A 19,270-nucleotide genomic window follows, 5' to 3' on the forward strand; every position below is an offset into this window, starting at 1 on the left:
AGATGAAAATTGTGCCTCTCCCCCTTCGGAAACGTGATTGCTGCCTGCGCACTTGCTTCATAAGCGGCAAGTCAGGTGGGCTCGCGATTTGCTTGAGCAATCTCAAATTGGCCAGCGCTATGGCGCTTGTTTATGTACATTTGTTGATAGGTGGCACCACACTCCAAACGATTCGCTTGCTGGCCGATTTGAGAGTAAAATTTGAAAAATGAAAATGTTCTTCGCACCCTGATAAAGGGGTGACGCGATGTGATTGAAATCATTCGGCGGAGAAAATTATTCATATTTCTTTCAGCAGTGATGTTGAAACAAACCTTCTATATGGCGAGAATTTCACAGTGGACGTAGAAGGCTATGAAAGCACCCACAGTGACAGCGACGATGCACGATCAGCTGCTAACTCACGAAGAGCAAGTTACACTTTACGTCCCTTCGTGCGTTATTGCTTGTACACACTCATAAATTACTTTGATTGTATGAGGTGTATATTATCTTGGATATCAAAATAAAACAATAAAATAAATCAGTCATAAAATCAATCGAATACAATGACTGCATGTAGCATAATTATAATAGATATTATGTAGTGCCACATGCCGCCAACAACCTCTAGCTCGAACAGCAAATTGAAATGGCTAGAGCTATGTAAACGTGCAGTCACAGCTGCAATCTATGCCTTTCGGCTAACTTCATACGACTTCAGTGGTACCTTCTGAATGGCAGTATTGTCGACAAATTTTCGCAAAGTTTATGAATTTACATTGTGAAAAGCAAACGCATACATTCTTTTTGATATGCATTTCTTGATCGTACGAATCGAAGCTGTAGCATTCGGGTACAGTGAATAGACCAATCTCACCAGCAAGCTTCACTATGTCACCGCAATCGCAGTGCATGCTGGTAGCAGTAAGTTCTCGGTACGTTCAACTGCCTGAAACCGGTGCATTAGCGAGCTTTAACAACCGCATTTGCATAAATTGTGATGGCTGGGCTCACGTGATGCATGTTGGGATGCAACAGCAGCAGCCTCAAGTAAAACAACTTGGATTTTACGTGTTATAAAATAATGTAAAACACCCACAGGAATGTGTGCAACAGTGAACCAAATCGGACAGAGCGGCAATTACGATGCGCTTTCTAGTTCTGCGTATTTGTGAATGCTGTGTGCATAATGCATCGTGTTTTAGCACTGCATTATTACGGTATAACAAACTTGCCTCCGCGACCAATGAGCCGGTGTAAGAGAGCAAAACTTCACATAACATGTGCTCGATTCCCTTGGTGGAGCGATCGCGCCAGCAGCAACATATGCGATGCAAAGTGTTTTTTTTTAGGGCAAAACAGATATATATCTATTGTTATAGTGCACCATCAACAGGAGCAAGCGTATCACTTTGCGAAGAGGATAAAGGCGCCTGTGCATTAGACGCTTGTGCGAGAGACTACTCAGCCATCTTGTTCGGCTGCCGATTCACTGTGGACGCTATACTATAAACCTAGATCTCGCCCCGTCACATTGGGTGGACGTGCTGGGTAACTGCCTCGCAACAGAACTTCGCAGCGGCCATCGTATGAAGGGTCATTCTGCAACGATGACAGAAAATACAGTGTCTGCATCTGCTCCTGGTGTTCCTGCGGCTGGAGATGATGCGGCGACTACATCTCCTCCTGTGACCATATTCTTTGTGCTCGAGACCCCGCGGGATCCTGGCACGTTGAGCAGTTCTGGCGATTCAGATGAAGTAGACGTTGAAGATTGGCTGGCAGAGTACGAACGTGTGAGTACTTTATATTGATTGGGCCCGACTCTTATACTTGCGAACTTGTTGTTGTATCTTAAAAGAACCGCCAAATCGTGGTATGAAAACCTTGAAGCAGAACTCGGGAGTTGGGCATTGTGCAGGGAGAAAATTTTGGACCTGTCCAGGAAGCCTATAGGAAGAAAAATGGCCCCGAACAATATGCTTGCGTCTAGGGCACAGACCTCGACAGAGTCGTACGTCTTGTACATAAAAAATGTGTTAGCATTGTGTCGCAAAGCCAATGCTGAGATGCCTGAGGCTGACAAAGTTGGACATACTCTTAAGGAGATTGAGGACAACGCATTCAACTTCCTCATCAACGAAAATTATTCCACAGTGGACGTCAATATAAAGGAATGCTGGCGCTTTGAGCAAGCGAAGAACCGGCGGATTGACAGCGTGTTTGCCCGCCTTCCGAATACGGCTGCAACGTCTTGTGAAGACCATGCAAAAACACAGCCGCCACCTCCAGTTTCATCGGATCATGTGACCCGAATTGAACGGCGTGAACTTGAAGCCATTACCCTTGCTCTGGTTCACACTGCTGCAAGTGACACGACCCCACTCACTGCTAACGAGGTTCAAGCCATCGTCCGCCAAGAACTCGCCAGCATAGGTATTCCCTCAGTGTGCGCTTTGCCCAGCCCGCAGCGAGCTCCATTATGTGCACCCTCGTCCTATCATGAGCAGCAGTTTACGGCTCAATCTCATGACCCTGCTGCGTGGAGAACCGCCGACAATCGACCAATTCACTTTCATTGCCACCGTATCGGTCACGTCGTCCGTCACTGCAATTACCTCTGGTCCTCTCTACCTCAGACGTCCTCTCCCTACCAGCAGTGGCCGATGATTGGAAACAGCTTGGATTCCCATCGGCTTTCGTTACCATTTACCAATGCCCGGACAGTGTGACAGAAAAGGGAATGGCCTACAATCAAAATATGGGCGAGATGGTAAAGTGCGCTTTTCTTTTAGTTGTTTTCCTTTCTCAATAATTAGAATAAAGCAAAAGTTTTGGAAAATATCTGTGATATTTAACATGGGGGCAAAGGGCTTTCCTGACACATACCGTGGTTGCTGGCCAATGCTCACAGATTTTGCCTGTTTATCAAGCTTACTTACTTTTGCGTATTATATACTATTCGACAGAAATTCGCGGCATGCGTGCACGTACAAGCGGCAAAAAAAGTAAAGCGGTTACAGCGGATGTGTCCACTTCTTTGGTCACTTTGTCATGAAGTCAGACTACCGAAGAGCCATGGACGCTCATTTGTTCTGGTCATTAATTCAGTTCGCACTGGCTTCTCTACGGAACATCTCTTTTTTTGTTTCTTTTCATTCAAAGGACCAAAGTGTACCAGCAAGTGAACAGTGTGGCATTTAAACTGCACACTTTTTACCACACGCACACCTTTTGGTCCATGCAGAGCCCTACTGCACTTAAGAAAAATAGTTCACCAAAACTAACCAACGACAGGCAATTTTCAGAAGCCCACAAACTAGAACGGCTGTAAAGCACTTACGTAATAGTATAAAACTCATCAAAGATATTGCAATTCATTTAGCTTTAGGCCAATGTACACGCATGCATAGTTTATGCTCACTTCCACATTCCACAGCGTGTTACGTGTATGACTGCGCACCGTTTTCACCTCGTTCGCACGTTGGATAAACGCCTCCTCTATTGAGAGGCCTACTGCACGAGAGGAAAAACAGCTGCCACATGCTTTCCCTCCTTCATTTTAGAATGTTCTCGGTCGCTAGTGTAACCTGTGGCAGACGGTGCAACAACGCAACACTTTGCATAGCCTCCGAAACAGTGGTGTACAGTTGCAGGTCTGGAACAATTCTCGACTGACGCGCCCTTATGGGCCGCAGATGAAAAATGCTTAGCTTGTACCGCCCGCCGCTGTAATGATAGTGTCGGCCACGACCACCACCGTGCGGCGGTTGTTTAAAACTGAAGGCAGGCCAACTCCGCTGGGAGCGCGAACCATTTTTCCGGCATCGTTCTAGAGGAGGCGTTGGTTGGGTAGACGTTATGGCCGTCACGGCCGTGCAGCGATGAGCTGTTTATTCAATTTGAAATAGGAGGTGAGTGGATATCAGCAGTACTTGTATTTGCCCTTGTTCTCTCAGTGGCATATGCGAATTGATGGTCAGGTTTACGGCGGTGAAAATAGCGCATGTGTTAAGTAGCGGGCGCTACGTAGTCCTAGATGTAGTCCTAGCTCGTCTCGGCGAGATTGCACATGGCGTAGTTACTGAGGCTCTTCGATTTTCCACTTCTGGCTACCCAAGGGCTGCCAGAGCCAGCCAGAGCATGCTCGTTTTTTTCGGGCTACTCCGTACCCCCCGCGGTGCACTTCTGGTTGGCGTTCGTTTTTCTGGGGTCAGACAGTCCTGGCGACCCGCGAGGGTTGCCAGACGGTTTCAGGAAAATTCAGTCGTGGAAGCTTTCTGGAAGGTTTTGGGCATGGTGTAAGAATAGTTTAGGTGAGAGAATAGCGCATAGAGAAGGCTTCGTGGGGAGCCACCCACTGCCGCCGCTTGCTTTCCCGCCGCATTCTTGCTGTCCTTTTACTCCACGCTGGACATGTTGTTGCTTGTTTTTCTGAACGTGCTCACTTAAGTTGGCACTTCAACGTCCTTCGTTGTTCAGTGTACTAGTGTGCTTCGCGATGGGGAAGTGCTTTGTACCCTACTGCAAAACAGGCGTAGGTGGTGCAAAGAGAAGTTTTCACTTTTTACGTTACCGCCCCAGACAACACAAACACAACCTCAGGACGTCCTCAGTATGCCTCCGTGAGGACAATATGACGCCCTCAGAATGTCCTCTTATGGTAATAGAAAGGCGCTAATCCCGTCCCCTTGTCCATGCCCATAACAACCTCAGCACATCCTCAAAACAACAATTCAGGACTTTTTCAGTATCTTTTCAGAACAACGATAGCGTGGCCGGTTCGGTACTGTGGGTAGTGATACTACTTAGTATTTACTTCTTTTCATGATATTTATATATATCAAAAGAAAAACACCTGCGAGGTCTCGAGTATATATACTGTATCAATCAACAGAGAGGTGACAGTGCTAAACTATTAGAGTAAAACAAAGCTTGTTGACTGAAATTTATTTATTTAACAGTAATTAATCACAACTGACAGCTTTGTCAGGCATTCGAGTACGTGTATAATTTGAAAAATAAGAAGCGGTATCAAGACAGTCAACACAGCTCAATCAACTACGTTTGTTATCTTTTCGAAAGTTTGACACAGTGTCCTCTTCACCACGTGTATCGTGCCCAATGCACTCACTAGTGTTTGAGGCTCCGCTCTGACAGCCTATCAGTACACTCGAAAGGGGCGTTGAGTTGACTTTCCCGAGGTCGGGCCATGTGTCAGATGCAAAAGTTGATCCTTTCACATTGGGACAAGGCTGCTTCGAAGCCCAATTGATCGCGATTGGCTGTTGTTCCAGGCTGCTTCGAACCACACCTCGCCACAGTCGGCTGGTGACAATGCATCCATGATCAGTCTGAGCGCTGAGCAGCCCAGTGCACCCATCAACACGGCAATTTACCTACCGTCATCACCTACGATTTACACTCTCACACATATCTCACTTTTAACCATGCACACTAACATCAAAGGACACGAACCTTCACTAGTTCACTGCACTTTTCCTGACAGGGACGCCACTGCCATTTTGACAGTCAGTTGGCTTGGAATGGCTTAGCAACTTGACTATCTAGAATGGTGCCGCATAGTCAATGGTTGCCAGCTGCTAGTTTGTTATTGCGCGCTACAGCGGCGTATAATGACTGATTTAAAGCTGTGACTTTAGGAACACACTGTTTCAAATGGACATTTCACAATACCAGGTTCGATACCTAAGCCAATCGATTATGTGTGTCTCATTAGGCGCAATGCATAACTTGAAAATTTTCTGCAAAAAAACGAGGCGAAAATATACAATAACTTTATGACTGTAAGAAACAAACTTGTGGAGAAAGTGTTCACGTATGAAATGCATCTACTTGGTACGCAAAGGTCTTCAGGAACTATATCTAAGTGCTTAGTGCAATGCTTTTGTCATCCCCAAAAGATCCTTAACAGGACCTTTTACGGACCAATTGTTGTCCTCAGAAAGTTCCGGGGCAAACCAGCTTGTGTCGTCCTCAGTAAGTACTAAGGTCGATGAAAATTGTGCAAGGACGATTGTACCATATGAGGATGACCTCAGGACATCGAGTGTTGTCTGGGGCAAGATCAAGCCAGGCTTGAAGCGTGGAGGCGGGCGATCCCTCGCCCGCCTCCATGCACTTGTATTTGCCCTTGTACTTGTATTTGCACTTGTATATGCAAGGACCGCGTCCTTCAACGGACAGACCATGTGTGCGAGAAATATTTCGCCCCGCATTTTATTTTGAAAGCAGAAATTATGCAGAAATTCTGCAGAAATTAATGGCCACGTTCTGATGCCTGGCAGCAGAAGAGCAGGACTTTCAAAGGACGCCGTGCCATCTAATTTCGAAGGAGCGCCTAGTTACTTGTCTAAGAAGATAAGGAGTCCTTGAAAACAGTCGAGGCGGCACGCTTGCGGTGCAGCTTCCTCTGCGAACACAGGCGGGACAGGCAGCGGGACCAGCAGCGGGACCAGCAGCAGGTTTCAAGCCGAGCAGCAAGCACTAACAGCCCCAAATTCAGATGCTAAAGTCAACAAAAACAGCGATGTCGTCGCGGCAAGTGACCCCGCCACAACACCTTTCGATGAAATGTTCTGCGTTGCGTCCACTTTGTGCCTTCCGACGTTATCCTGGGGTGTTCATCGCATTGACTTGGAAGGGTATCATGACCTCGTGTTCCACGACGCCTCTCTGCTGCGCGCAAGTGATGGGTCATGTGTGTTTTTCAACAGGAAAACTGTGCATGTGAAATGTGACATGACTGTACAAGTGCATATATTTGGCAAGCCGGTTGATTGTAGCGCAATGGGTGTAAATAATTTTGCTGCAAGGGCATCGCAAATTGAACATATCTTGAAAACTGTTGACAGTGTAGATGTCTGTGGTGGAGGACCCAGTTTGAAGGATTTTCCTCCTGTGGACCCTGAGTCTGCTTCCATTGACTGCCAAAGCAAATGAAGGCATAAAAGGTGCCAAGTGTTGTTACCGAAGGGAAGCATATGTCGTGCATGCAGCAGTCTCTTTGATACTCTTAGAATTCATGCAAAGAGGCAGGCTGCTCGAGCAGAACAACGGCAACCACTGAAGCGCATCAGGCTGTCTGTGTCGCCTACCAAGAAACACAAAGTTGACGCCTTGCGTCAAGCAAGGGCCATTTTAAAGAAGGCACAAGCACGGCTACTGAAGCGCAACCAGCTAATTACTAAAGAACTGGAAGAAAGTAAAGTTGAAATAATGAAACTGCAAGAAGAGGATATCAAAAAGAAACTCCTAGCTTTTGATATTCCACCGATGCAGCTTCTTTTTGTGCAAGAATGTATATCTGCAGCTAAGTGCACCACGAAGAATAACAGGCGCTGTACAGATGACTGGCAACTCCTATGCCTCTGGCTTATCGTCAGGAGCTCCTCTACTTAACACAATTTTACGAAGCAATAACGTATTGCCGATGCCATGCACAACCACCATTAGAAGATATATAAATATGGTGGGGCTCAAATGTGGTTGTGATGAGAACTTTTTAAAGCTCTCAAGATTAAATTGGCAAAGAAAACACCCTTTCAACGCAGAGGGATGCTTATTCTAGATAGGATACAGGTCAGAAAAGAGATGACTGTAAACTCAAAGAACATGACATATGCTGGTCTTGTTGACTATGGAGACCAAGGTGGACAAAGCAATGAACTGGCTGACCAAGGTCTAGTGTTTGCTTTTGCCCCTTTTGCTGACAGCTATTGACAACCAGTGGCAGTATTTGCATCAAAAGGTGCAACTAAGGATACACTCCTTGCACAGCTCATGCTTCAGTGCACTGTGCATTTAGAGCAGGCAGGAGTTTATGTTGACAGTGTGGTCTGTGACGGTGCATCTACCAATAGGGCCATGTGGAAGCAGCTTGGGGTAAGCGGTGCTCTAGGACATGTCGTAAATGCTTTCGAGCATCCCCTAGATCCATCCAGAAAAGTGTATGCTGCGGCAGATACCTCTCACTTGTTCAAGTCTATTATAAATCGTCTTTGAAATAGGAAAACATTGAAAGTAAATGGGAAAATTGTGAAGTGGTCATGCTATGATGCACTTTTTGTAGCTGACATGAAAAACGCAGCGAAGCTTAGGGTGTGTCCAAAGTTGACTTACTCGCAGGTTAATCCATCACATATGCTCAAAATGTGAGTGAAGTTGGCCACACAAATTTTTAGCAACTCAGTTGCTAAGGACATTTCTTTCTATGCACGGAGAGGCACACCACGGCTTGAGAATGAGGAATCAACTGTGGAGTTTATGCTCCTAATGAATGATCTTTTTGATGCCCTTAATCGTCGCTTTGCTGCAGAAGGCCTCACCCTTGAATGCAAAAACTTCCATGTTCTAGAGTCAGCATCTAGGTGGCTTGATAGCTGGGAGCAGGAAGTAGTGAGGGGTGACATTCACAAAGATCTTTTTTTAACGCAGTCTAACCCTGAAGGCCTGCGTGTTACACTTAAGTCTATTCAGGAACTGTCAGCATTTCTTCTGAAAGAGTGCGAGTTCAAGTATGTCCTGTCAACCAAAATGAACCAGGATCCGTTGGAATGATTTTTGGTATTATAAGACAAGCAGGTGGCCAAAATGAGCATCCAACATTTCCGACATTTTTGCAGCTTTACCGCATGCTTTCCTTGTATTCTTTGCTCAAGCCACCAAAGTTTGGTAACTGTGTTGTTTCTGAGAAAGACCAATCTGCTTTTCTCACCCTGAATGATTTCAGAGAAGTGTTCCAGTCTGCACCTTTCCAGCGCACTGATAAAATTCATGACCTCAAGGAGAAACTAGATGGCCTCATCAGTGAGGAAATGTGGGAGTGCGATGAAGTCCTTCAACATGATTATTCTGATGCCACGGTCGTGGACTGCATTGTATATTATGTCACTGGATTTGTGTCGCGAAAGCTTGTCACTCAAACTTCCTGTACAATTTATAAGGAGGCCCTGGTTGGGAAGAAAGATATTTTAAAGCTACCAGAAGCCGACATAGTAAATTGCAAAACCAGAGGGGGGCTCACACATCCGAATGTGCATCTATTTCTTCTGTGTAAAAACGCTGAGGAGCACTTCGCAAAACATGCTGGTGAGAGAGATGTATATGATCGCATGACAGATGCAGTGCTAGAAAATTTCAACTTCACGTTTCCATGTGCTGCTCACAAAGAAGAAGTTCTTGCCAAGCTATTCCACTATTATGTGTGCCTATGCATGCGGCAATACTGCAGGCAGCTAAAAAATAAGCTTGTAAAAGAGAACTAAGACTTGTGCTAATTGTCGAAACTTGTATAACTGATTCAGGAGAAGAGAAATGAGTAATATGTGTGCAATAATGCTAATGTACACTGTGATCATGGTGTACAGTGATGTACCCTTTGTTTTGTGTTTGTATGTAAAGTGTTTCATTTATAAATGTACTGCTGATCTAATCCAAATATATAGAATTTAGGATTCTCACCCACACAAATGTGTGTGTCTATGTCATGAAGTATAGAAAAAAGTCATAACGAATACTAAGATGTATATACATGAGAATTGTTACACAGAGCAAAAGTGTTTAATGGGATATTGCAACTCAGTAGCCGATTTTTTTGCCAAGATGTAGCTAACGTTCTATGTGGGTTACTTTCATCCCCTAGAAAGAGAGAGAGACAAACAGAGAGGAAAGGCAGGGAGATTAACCAAGCTTGGCTCGGTTGGCTACCCTACACTTGGGGTGGGGGAGAAGGAGAATAATAGAATGGAAAGAGATAGAAAAGAAGAGGAATAAGAAAGAGAAGCATGAATAGTCAGCTCGAGACTACACAGCACGGTCTCGCACAGTTCTTTCACAAGCGGTCGTGAAGTATGGTGGTCCTTAAAAAGTACAAGAGGGTTTTCGTGGCTTTGCGCGTATGGGAAGCCGTCGGCCAAGGTCCCTGGATCTTCTCTTCTGTAAGCGGTCGTGAATCCAGCTGACAGAGCTTGGCTTCCATAATACGTCGTTCGGTCTGGTATGCTGGGCAATGACATAGAATGTGTTCAAGCGTTTCCTCGCAGGCGCAGATGTTGCATGCCGAAGTGCTCGCCATTCCAAGGAGCCGAGAGTAAGAATTCGTAAATGCCACGCCCAACCTCATGCGACACGGTAAAGTTTCAGCGCATCGTGGGAGCCCGGATGGCAAACGAAGTTGAAAGTTTGGGTCGATCGAATACAGGTGCGTGTTGGAGAAACCCTGCGTATTCCATTGAAGGAGAGATATACGGCGAGCAAGTGATTGTAGTAGCCTTGAAGCGTCCATTCTCAAGAGTGGTATGGGCGTGCGTTGGTCTTAGTCATGAGCCGATCGAGCAGCTTCATCCGCGCGGACATTGCCGATGATTCCGCAATGACTCGGCAACCACTGAAATACAATATCGTGACCCTCTGTGAGCGCTTCGTGGTAGTCGTGCCTTATCTGATATACTGATTGTTCATTTAATCCATACTGCATAACAAACTGTAGTGACTGTAAGGCTGACCTGGAGTCGCGAAAGATGGCCCATTGGTTAGGTTGCTGGCGAAGAATGTACTTTACTGCACCTTGAAGTGCTGCGAGCTCTGCTGCTGTCGACGTCCTGGTGTGAGAAAACTTGTACTGAAGCAACACATTTTCAGATGGAACAACCACTGCTCCTGTAGAGCTGCTGGAATTAGTGAAGCCATCAGTGTAAACATGTATGCGGTCGAAGTACCTTTCGTCCAACAGACGCAAAGTCGATTGCTTCAGGGCTAGCGTTGACATGCGTGCCTTCTTAAAGATTCCAGGAACTGATAAGCGCACGTAAGGTTGACGAAGACTCCATGGCGCAGTTGCTGGATGATCCCAAGTTTGAAGCCAGGCGGTAGTATGTCCTGATGTTTTGTCACGATACTGCAGTACGAAGAATGGGGCCTCCGAGCTGTCAAACACGCTAAATGATGTGACGATAGCCATGATAAATGCCGATTGTGCGCTCTCAGCGTCTCAGCGCTCTCATCCTCTAAATTTCTTGCTCGCTTACCACCAACGCTAATGTTATTTGCATAATAAGGCGCTCGCGAGTGGCGGAAAAGAAACTCAGCATGTACTCTTGACCGTCTACAACTGTGACAAAGGTGTAAATATTACGCAGATTTCTTGACTTAGTAGGCAGTTTTAGAGAAACTTCCAGTCACCCCCGCAAATATCGGTCAGACAACTGGGACATTGCCACAGACACGCTGCTTCACCTTTGCTACATAAACCAGAATGCTTCATGCTTAATGAATTCAATCATAAATTTTTTAAGGCAGAAAGGTCAAAGAACATATTTTAATAAACGATCTGCTTCATAAAAGCTGCATTCGGAGCCATAGCTAGGCCAAACTGGCTTCTTACTTACCGAGCTTGAGCAGGGTGGCTTCGAGCTCTACCGGCTCTGCTGCGCCGGCGGGGCATTAGTTGCTAGCGCCTCTGCCGAGGGGTTTCAGAAGCAGAGCTTTGTCGCGAAGCGAAGAGCGGTGGCGTTCTCTCACCTAAACTATTCTTACACCGTGGTTTTGGGCAGGTTTCGAGCTAGCAGACGCCGAAAAGGTACGATGCGCGCTCGTTGTCATCTTTGTGAGGAATCGATGGATTGCAATGTGAGCGCTTGAGGACTGCGCCTTCGCATTTCATGACGCGTGGCGTTATCTTCTAAAGCCTGTTCCGCCTTGCTAGATAAAACGATTACAAGTGGCGGCGTGTGTTTGAAGCTACTGTTCATTGCTTTTGTTATGCTTCCCATGAAGCTTACTCCTGTGAACAATTCAGTTAACTGTTGACTGCGTCGTGCACATGCCTTAAGAGTTATGTACGTACTGTACGTTCGTACGCAAGCATGGAGAAAAAATTAGAGTTGATTTTTTCGTAGTAGTCATTTGTGGAGCTGTGCCTGCTTTCTGTGCGCTTAGCGAAGACGATTGTGATCGAACTAACTCGCTCCGTCGTGTGTTTGCGTACGTGAACCTCTTAGAACCTCTGTCCTCACTATTCGATTGATCTTCGATGGTGATAGAAGGCCCCAGATCGCGACTATGCTCGTTGGTCGCGAATGGCATGCGAACCTATTTCTATCTATGAGCCCGCATATGTGGTATAATATTATACAATACGGCTAGAAAAAAAACAAAGAATGGATTCAGGAATGTATACATGCTTTCGTGGCCCATTTCATCGTTGGCTTTGTCTTTTTTCACCTCTTCGTAATAATTCCGTGCAGTATGTACTATGACCTAGTAGGTCGAATCAAAGCTGATATACATGACATTCGTTAAGTGCCGCTTTGGACTAGAAAACAGGCCAAGGTAAGTTCTAAAATCGGGTGAGATTGTGTCATACAAATGTTTTTTTTTATATATATGACACGCACTTGTGGTACCGATACCTGCGCATATCATAAACTTTAGACAAAAACGTAAGTTGGTCAACCTGTGTTTGCGACGTATTAAGGGGAGACGAGGGTCGAAAAGTTGCGGTTTTCTTTAAAAAATCACTTTCTTGGTTTACTTTGCATTGTCATCTTTGGTATAAGAACCTTTATTTCTGTAAATATCAAGCCGCAGTTTGCACGAAAAGTCACTGAAAAGTGCGCCTAAGTGAGCAACGGTGAAACCAAAATTCAACGAAAGTCGCAAAAGTTCGCCCCGTTTGCATTGTTGCGACGCGGTTGGGCAGCACCACCCGCCATTTGCAATCATTGGGGCTCGCAGAGTCATCCCTTTCCTCTAAGATTCAATGACCGCTTGTCTCGTATGTTCTCGGAGAATAGAAGAAAAACGAGAAAGAAGACGTGACCGTCACGTGTTTTGAATTGCGCGCCTACAAGCGCGGCGCCGCCATTGGACGGCAGCGCGGGCAGCACTCCGTACTTGTAAGGTCCGTTCGATTCACCTGCACCACTTGGAACCGGTTTATGGTGGTGCCCGATAGGTGCACGATGGGTGCGTGGCTAGTTCAGAAGAGTAGCAGCGGTGTCGACGCAGCCGGATAGCAGCGCCACGCAGAATCGAATCCCGAAGTGCAGTGGTAGTGCCATGTCTTCTGCTGTGTTCCAAACAAGGGTGCGTGTGTGTCGTGTGTGCGTCCCTGTGTGTTGTTTTCATTCGTGAATTAACATTCTCACACCTGTAGCTTTTCTGTACGAAGATGAACTCTGGCCTGCTTTCAACTGTCGTGCAAGTCGCCATGGAGCTGATGGATTCTGACAGCGACGAAGAGTACGATGACTTAGTCGCAGCAATAGCAATGAAATCGGCGAGATTGGACCGAAATCGCATGCCAAGGTATTGTGAGGACGTTGTTGACCGGTATTTTGGTTTCAAGTTTAAACGAATGTTTCGGCTGTCACGGGAAACGTTCGGGGATCTCATCGCCCGCTACCAGACGTCCTCGTTCTTCCCAGATTCTCCTGGTGGTCGCCCATGGATTAGTGCAAACAAGACTTGCTTAGTAGTGCTGAGCTACCTCGGTAGCCAGTCGAGTATGTACTCCCTTGCCGATAGATTTGATATATCTGAGTCGTCAGTGCGCACGTGCATTGAGCGCGTATTGAACTTTTTACTCAGTATAAGCGAAGAAGTCATTTCTTGGCCAGACAGTCGTGAGCAAGAACGGATCAAGACTGGCTTTTTGCTAAGGAGCGAAGGTAAAGGTCCACGCAACACCATAGGCTGTGTGAACGGTTGCCACATAGGGATTAAGAAGCCGGAGGAGTCGCCGCATTCGTACTTTAACCGCAAGAAATTTCCATCTGTGGTGCTCCAGGGAATATGCAATGACAGGAACAAGTTCATTGACGTTTTAATAGGATTTCCTGGATCTGCAAACGATGCCAGGGTGCTTCGTGAAGGCCCTTTCTTCGAGGTAGCTCAGACGAAGTGTGCAGATAGTTACCTGCTTGGAGACTCTGCATACCCCTTGCTTCCGTGATTGTTGACACCATACCGAGATAATGAACAGACCTTTCCAGCATGGAAAAAGCGCTATAACAAGTGCCACTCGCAGCAGAGATCTGCCACTGAGAATGCTTTCGGTCATCTGAAACAAAGGTTTCGAAGGCTTTACTTTCTTGACGCTGCTACAATCAAACAGTGCTGCCTTATAGTAATGGCTGCTTGTGTGTTGCACAACATATGCAACAAAGGAACAGATTTCCTTATTGAGCTCCAAGAAGCTGCAGAGATTGAAGAAGTTGGAAATGATGATGAGAATGATGTCACAGGCCGAAGTTTGGCTGCATACAGTGAATGTCTGAGAAAGGCTATTGCTCAAAAGCACTGTTAGTGCTTCTATGAGTATTTTATGAACGATAGTGTGAAGTGAGAATGTGGTGAAGAATTTGTGGTATGAAAGAGTCAACTATAAAGTTGTCTAAGAAAAACAATTTTGATTCATCTCAATTTATTCGCAATTTTTTCTACATTGGCTTTCTACAGCAGTCACTAGGCGTTCAAGAAGGCTCATCTTTGCCTTCGACCGCTCCTCCCTCTCTTTCCGGCTTTCTCTAAATTCCTGAAGGAGACATTGAATTGGCGTGCAATCCACCCTTTTCCTTTTTTTAAGGGGTTGGCTTGACGCTTCTTCAGCTGCAGCTGGGTCTTCGTGTTCCGCAGGTTCTTCTGAGCCAGAATAGGCAGCAGCCGCACCTTCTGGTCTGGCAGGTTCTGCATCCTCAGATGCACTTACTGGTGGATGATCATTAGGCCTGCTTGCATTGTGGCTGTCCCTGAAATGAATGTAACCTCACAAACATGAAATATTTACATTTCACGTACAATAACTTTACCTGTTCTTTTCATTCACCCTTCCTGGGGTAATCAATACTGTCGGGGTGATGTGATGTTCTTATTCTAGAACATCACTCAGTTCTCTAGAAATAAAAAAATATTGGTAATATGGTGATGAATAGCTGAATATAACCTGTACTCACTCTTCAAATTCGCAAGACACCCTTCCACTTCCTGAAGGGTTATTTTTTGATTTGGTCTGTTTGTAAGCCCGTTCGAGACTTTTCCATTTGTTCTGTACTTGCAGCGGGCTACACGGATTCAAACTCTCTAGAAATCATTTCGGCAAGTGTTTGCCACAGGGCCTTTTTCGTGCTGAAAGAAATACATTCAAAAATACAATGATCACAAACAGAAAGACTTGGCATGTGTGAGAAACAACATGTATAGGTTAGACATGTGGTGTATTTCACAATTACTCCAAATAACACTTACTGAAACCCACCCTTTTTGCCGACAAGATTTTTAAGCTCCTTATACTTGTTAATTAAAAATCTTGTTTTTTGCCAGCTCAACAGCTCAGGCTCTGAAGGATGTTCACTAGCTTGGCTGGGTGCCACAAGTGGAACGTCTGACAAACGTTGACTAGCAAAGTCATGGCCATCACAGTTTTGTCGCTGTGGCCCATTGTTCTCAAAAACCAATGTGATTACTGTTCCATCTATAAAGAAAATGTAGCAAGAGTTATGCTTCAGGAAGGCTTGGTTGCTGATTGAAAGGTTGCATGATGCCATTTCATTTGACAAAATTGTACATCTTGTAGGAAATAATGAAACCACAGATGTGCATGAAAGACAAAATATTAAAAGAATGTTATATTTTGCACCTTTAAATACTTGTATTACTGCGTACTAAATTTAGGGTAATTGAACTGCTTGGGACTTGCGAGCATTATTTTGTTGAAAAAAAAAAGTGGTTATGGAGTAACCTTGTTTTTTTTTTTACACACTGAACCGCCATTTAATATACACAACATTGTGAAGATCGCGAATATATTGAGATAAAAAATACTGAGGACCTAACAAAGAACCACAATGTGAAGAATGGAAGGATTTGAAAGGCTCCGCAAAAGACGACGGAAGGCAACGTCAAAACTGTTGACCCTGTATGCGTGCTTGCGAGATATTTTAGGGTTAACTTGCTTACCCTGAAATCTCTCTAACGTGGCCATTAAAACTTCTCAACATGCCCATAGTAACATTATGCACAAACAATAAATCGTACACAACACATCGCAGTTCACGTTTTTAAAGCCTTGTTAAACGGCCTTGTATTAACAAATGCTGTCCACCCAATAGCCTGCAAAGCGATTGTGGTGCCAAAATATGTGAGATGCGCATTACACGCCCGTCCGAATACCAAGCAGAGCACTGGCATCCAGCCTAATTTGGTGTCGAAACGTTCACATACTTATTGCTCTAATTAACACAGGCGCTATGAATAATAATCAGCAGACAAAACAGGTGTATGCCTACCTGGTGCACTGTAGGCAAAACCGTCGCCCTGTGGAATTCGGCTTCCGTCTTCGCTAAGGATAGGTGTCAGGAGCGTTTCCACGCCGTCTACGTTTGTTCTCACCGCCATCGCCGATGCCAGAGCTGCTGCTGCTGCTGCTGCTGCTGCTGCAATCGTCTGCTTGCGCTGCACCACGCTGGCACTGTACCGGCACCCCCACTACCAGAGGTGCAATAAAACGCGGGATAAAACGTGAACCAAGGCTGCACCTCTCTCGCACTTTTTGAAACGAACGGCGGTGTGCAGAGGGCGCTAAGCTGCACCGCTGAATCGAACTGTAGGGTGCAGCAATTCGTGAACTGGTTCTCGTGGTGCAGGTGAATCGAACGAACCTGTAGTGAAGCCGTATCACCGCTGCCACGCGTTCTTGCTAGCAGTAGTTTTCCGTGTTCACTCTGCGTTCTTTTTTTTTTTTTTGAGGTGACAAGCCCGAAAAAGACCGGTTCCAACGTGCGAAAGTACAGAACTCGGTACAAATACCGAGGAAAACGACGTAAACCGCTCCGAAGAATGACAGCCGCGAACGACGCCGCCGATTCTCCGGTTAGGCCTACCGCTGACATCGGTCACCACGACATCGGCAACCACATGTCTGAAATCGAAGCTGCTCTGTAGTTCGTCAGCGCATCACAGAAGAAGATGGAATTCTTCAAAAGTGAGGCACGGTCGACTGGTGCTTACGCTGCTAGCACGTTGCTGTGCGAGATTGGCGCATTGATAGCACTGATCGCAGGTTTGGCATGCCCCGCTTGCCACGAACGGAAACTCGCCGTCCGAGAAGTAGTTGAGAAATGCAAAGGACTTTCTTCCTTCTTAGAGCTATGTTGTGACAATGCTGAATGCCCGCAGTCTGTACTTTAGTCTACGCATACATCGAAGCGGATCAACTCGGCCGGCGAGTGCGGTGATCCCAGCGCGAACATTCGCTCTGACAGCGGTAGCTCGCACGATGGCTTCGCCACAAACGTGCAGGCTGTTTTGGCAGCGCGTGCCATAGGTGCAGGACATGACCAGCTTTCGCGATTTTGTGCGATCATCGGCATGCCAAAACCAATGCATCAGAAGACATTTCATGGTATTGCCAAGAAGCTCCATTGTGCTGCTATGAAGGCTGTTAGCCAAACCTTGGAAGAGCCACGAAGGATCGTGAAGGGCGCCGTCGGCGGCGGCGATGTGCCAGTCATGTTTGACGGCACTTGGCAAAAAAGGTGCCATAAAAGCCACAACGGAATGGGCACAGCTGTGTCCCTGGACACAGGTCTTTGCCTTGACTTTGAGGTCCTTTCCAATTACTACCTCGCTTGCAGTATACAAAAGAACAGAGGTGGTGATGAAGAAATATGGGAAGCCTTTCACCACCCTGTATGTGAAAAAAAAAACACAGTGTTCATCCCATGCAATGGAATCTGAAGCAGCAGTGTGCATATGGCAGAGGACATTGTTATAAAATACCTCACTGCTATTCAATTTTTTTAGGGATGGCGACAGCAAGGCCTACACTGCTGTCTGTGAGGCAAAGCTGTATGGCAATGCTGTCATTGAAAAAGAAGAGTGCACCAACCACGTCTCAAAACCCCTAGGCACTGCTTTGCGAAAAATGGCAACACCACTGCCACGAGTGGAAAAGTCACAGCCATTCAGAAGCTGCAGACATATTATCAAATAGCTGTAACAAATAACAAGGGCAGTGTTTGCAGCATGTACACTGCTATATGGACCTCCTATTTTCATTCTTGCTTCAGTGATGGAGCCAGTAGCCATAAATTTTGTCCTGCTGGACTAGACTCGTGGTGTAAGCATAGGCGTGCCGAAGCACTGGGGGAGCCTACACCAGGCCACACCCCCTTGTTGACTAAAGCACAGGGCTTGACAATTATGCCTACTTATAAGCGCCTTACTGATGAGAAGCTCCTGACTCGGTGCCTCCATGGAAAGGCGCAAAACGCAGCCGAGTCTCTCAACAGTAAAATATAGCTGCTGTGTCCGAAAACAAAATTTGCTTCCAGGACATCTGTGGAGACAGCCACAGCTATTGCCATGCTGTGGTATAATAAAGGCCATGCCAGCTTTGAGCATGTCCTACAAGAGATTGGAGTACTTCCCCCAGAAGAGTTAGCCACGCACACTGACCGTTGTGCACACTGACCGTTGCATAAAGAAATTGAACTTGAAGCGCACGGCAGAAGCAAGGGCACACCGTCGGAGTGCAGTCCCAGGTGAAAATTTCCTGCTGGTTTTCTGTTGGGAGTTGTTGGTTTTTGATGGAACCAGCAGTTAATCTGCTGGTTTCTTGCTGGTTGTACTGGTTCCAGCAGGGTGCCTACTGGTTTTCTGCTGGTTCCAGCAAAGTGCCTACTGGTTCTTACTGGTTTGCTGATGGTCCCAGCAAGCTACCTGCTGGTTGTACTGGTTCCAGCAGTGTGCCTACTGGTTTTCTGCTGGTTCCAGTGGGGTGCCTACTGGTTCTTTACTGGGACCAGTACCCTGTCTGCTGGCTCTACTGGTACCAGCAGGATGCTTGCTGGTTTTCTGTACTGGTTCAAGCAGGCTACTGGTTTCACCCTGGGATGCTGCTGGGACCATTAGGCAATACCGGACGGTTCTCAGCTGCTTGAACTGATTATAGTGGTGGTCCACTTCGTGGTTTCCTGAGAACTCTAACTAGCCGAAACATTCAATCATGAGGCTTGTATCTTCTGATTATAACTAAGACTTTACTGTACTTGAAAGTGGTGTGCCAATACATTGAGCAATTAAGATGTAGTATAGAGAAATATGACGTAGAGACTGTTTATACAGGTTTCAAAAAACAAAAGTCAAGGGAATTCAAGGCAGTGTCTTGGGTTTTCGAAGGACTAAAGAAGATATCCAAAGAATATTTTTGTGGGTGCTCTGCATTTCAACATTCTGACTAGTTCTAATAAGTTTATATTATAATGAA

At 45.9% G+C, this 19,270-nt stretch overlaps 1 protein-coding gene across 2 annotated transcripts in view; it reads right to left on the reverse strand.

Annotated features, from left to right (window-relative positions):
* LOC119169334 (decapping and exoribonuclease protein) overlaps positions 1 to 19,270 on the reverse strand; it is a 143,971-nt gene that overhangs the window by 34,949 nt on the left and 89,752 nt on the right. The gene's annotated exons all lie outside the window — the stretch shown is intronic.

This window comes from Rhipicephalus microplus, unplaced genomic scaffold (genome assembly GCF_043290135.1).
Source record: "Rhipicephalus microplus isolate Deutch F79 unplaced genomic scaffold, USDA_Rmic scaffold_23, whole genome shotgun sequence".
NCBI classification, from domain to species: domain Eukaryota; kingdom Metazoa; phylum Arthropoda; class Arachnida; order Ixodida; family Ixodidae; genus Rhipicephalus; species Rhipicephalus microplus.